Source organism: Sinocyclocheilus rhinocerous, unplaced genomic scaffold (assembly GCF_001515625.1).
Source record: "Sinocyclocheilus rhinocerous isolate Xijiao unplaced genomic scaffold, SAMN03320098_v1.1 scaffold368, whole genome shotgun sequence".
In the NCBI taxonomy this organism is placed as follows: domain Eukaryota; kingdom Metazoa; phylum Chordata; class Actinopteri; order Cypriniformes; family Cyprinidae; genus Sinocyclocheilus; species Sinocyclocheilus rhinocerous.
The window spans coordinates 355147-358028 of NW_015664681.1; the positions used below are offsets into that span (position 1 = coordinate 355147).

Consider the following 2882-nt stretch of genomic DNA (forward strand, 5'->3'; position numbering starts at 1 on the left):
AGCGTGCTGAAAACAGAGCTGATTTTGACAGGGTAAAAAGGGTGTTTTTTTACACTACCATTGAGAAATTTTAACCAAAGTATGTTATAGACTTTTCATTAAGACCCTAAAGAATCATATCAACTTGTGGAAAATGGGCATCCGATGACCCCTTTAAGAATGATTACATTGATACATCAGTGCAGAAAGGAGGGACTCCCGGGATGCCTGCCTGTCTTAAGCACACTGGAGTAATCACCCAGCTGATCAGAGAAGCACGGGAGAACAGAGGAGACCTGGTTGTGCTGTGGCTCGACTTGGCCAATGCATATGGGTCCATACAACAAAAGTTGGTAGAGACTGCACTGACCCGGCACCATGTCCCCAGTAAGATCACGGACCTCATCCTGGACTATTATAACAACATCAGTTTGAGAGTCTCTTCTGGGTCTGTAACATCAAGTTGGCATCGCCTGGAGAAGGGTATCATTACTGGATGCACAATTTCAGTAATCCTCTTTGCACTGGCCATGAACATGGTTGCCAAAGCTGTTGAGGTGGAGTGCAGAGGTCCGCTGTCCAAGTCTGGGGTGCGCCAACCACCGATAAGAGCTTACATGGATGACCTCACAGTCTCGACATCTTCAGTTTCGGGCAGCAGATGGATCCTTCAAGACCTGGAGAGGCTCATCAAGTGGGCAAGAATGAGCTTAAAGCCTGCCATATCTAGATCACTTGTCCTGAAGAAAGACGAAGTCAGACAAGTTCCGCTACATGTTGGAGGACACCCAATTCCAACCATTAGTGAGAAGCCAGTGAAGAGTCTCGGAAAGCTCTTTGACCACAGCCTCCAAGATACAGCCTCTATCCAGTTATCCATCAGTGAGCTTGAGACATGGCTCAAAAAGGTTGATAAATCTGGTTTGCCTGGAAAGTTCAAGTGCTGGATATACCAGCATGGCATCCTGCCATGGATTCTATGGCCTCTGCTGGTATATGAAGTGCTGATTTCATCAGTCGAACTAATGGAGAGGAAAGTTAGTAGCTATCTCCACAGATGGCTCGGTCTACCTCGCAGCTTGAGAACTACAGCTCTGTATGGGAAGAGTAACACCCTGCAGCTCCCTTTCAGCAGCATTACAGAGGAGTTCATGGTCTCCCGCACCAGAGAAGCAATGCAGTATAGACTCCAGTGACCCCGAACTGGCAGAAAGTGGAAAGCCTCAAGGGAGCTGGAGGCAGCGGAGTCTAGGCTAAGGCACAAGGCCATGGTGGGGGCAGTGGCTTGGGAAAGAGCAGGGCTTTGTAGTTTCCCAATGCCAAACTACAGCCAAGCAAGCGGAATGTGAGGGCGACAGTGGAGGAAATCCGCATGAGTAAAGTGGCAGGCATGAGGCAACAAGGGGCATGGATGAGATGGGAAGGTGCAATGGAACGGAGGCTCACATGGTCTGACATCTGGCAAGCAGAGCCGCAGCGCATGAAGTTCTTAATCCAAGCTGTTTATGATGTCTTGCCAAGCCCAGCGAACCTCCAGTTCTGGGGTAAGGCAGATATCCCTTCCTGCTCCCTCTGCAATGGAAAAGGGTCACTAGAACACTGTGCCCTGGGAAGATCGAATGGAAGAGGCATTCGAGAGGAAAAGTGCCAGGTACAAAGAGCTGATTGATCAGTGCCGAGAGAGGGGTTGAAGAGCTTGCGGTTTCCCTGTGGAGGTTGGATGCAGGGGCTTTGCTGGCTGCTCCCTCTACAGAGCATTCACTGCACTGGGGTTGAGTGGGCACCAGAGAGCAGCCATTAGACTCGCTACAGAGGCCGCAGAAAGAGCTTCAAGATGGCTGTGGATAAAAAGGGGTGATCCGTGGCCTAATGCTGCTGGGACACAGGTCGGGGCTTGATCACCCCCAGCCGGGTCACCTGGGTGAGGGTGTATTTTGTTAAAAGACCCGAAACACCCGATGACCCCAGGAAACATCACTGATGATGCATCCCAGCGCATCCGCAGGATGTATTATTCACCCACCTACATGTATTATATATACATATATATTACCGCTAAAAGTATTAAACCAACTGCACAATAATATATCTGTACATTTTATATATATATATATATATATATAGCGGTATAATGTACAGATATATTATTTTGCAGTTGGTTTAATACATTTATCGGAAACAGTGTCAGAGTTTAATTAAAGTAGGTACAGTATGTTAAACATATCAAAAACATGGTTTCAGTACTGTATATAAAAACAATAAAGGCATAATCTGAAAAAAACAAGCCTTGTGCATTATAGGGAATAATATTTTGAATATTTTACAGTTGGTTTGATACCTTTATCTCAAACAGTGTCAGGCTTTAATGAATTTAAGTAGGTACAGTATGTTAAACATCAAAAATATGGTTTCAGTACTGTATATAAAAACAATACAAGAATAACCTGAGAAAAAAACCAAGCCTTGTGCATTACAGGGAATAATATTTAGAGATTTTTACAGTTGGTTTGATACCTTTATCTCAAACGGTGTCAGAGTTTAATGAATTTAAGTAGGCACAGTATATTAACCATATCAAAAATATGGTGTCAGTACTGTATATAAAAACAATACGTACATAATCAGAAAAAAATAAGCCTTGTGCATTATAGGGAATAATATTTAGAGATGTTTACAGTTGGTTTGATACCTTTAGATCAAATGGTGTTGTCGTTTAATGGATTTATATTACTGCATACATTAAAAGTTGTAAAATTATTATAAAACACATAAAATGGTCATTCCAAAAACGGAGCCTTGTGCAATAACAGGGATGTTTTCTAAACATTTTATTATTGGTTTTATAGTATAATGTCAAGTAGTTAAATTGTTTAATTAATTTAAATGGTTAATTTTTTTTTTTT

General features: G+C 43.0%; 1 protein-coding gene and 1 pseudogene across 1 annotated transcript in view; one reads left to right on the forward strand and one right to left on the reverse strand.

Moving 5' to 3' along the window:
• LOC107730218 (uncharacterized) overlaps positions 1 to 1648 on the forward strand; it is a 6781-nt pseudogene extending 5133 nt beyond the window's left edge.
• Positions 1 to 2882, reverse strand: part of LOC107730266 (paired amphipathic helix protein Sin3a-like) — a 34636-nt gene that overhangs the window by 29196 nt on the left and 2558 nt on the right. The window lies entirely within an intron of this gene.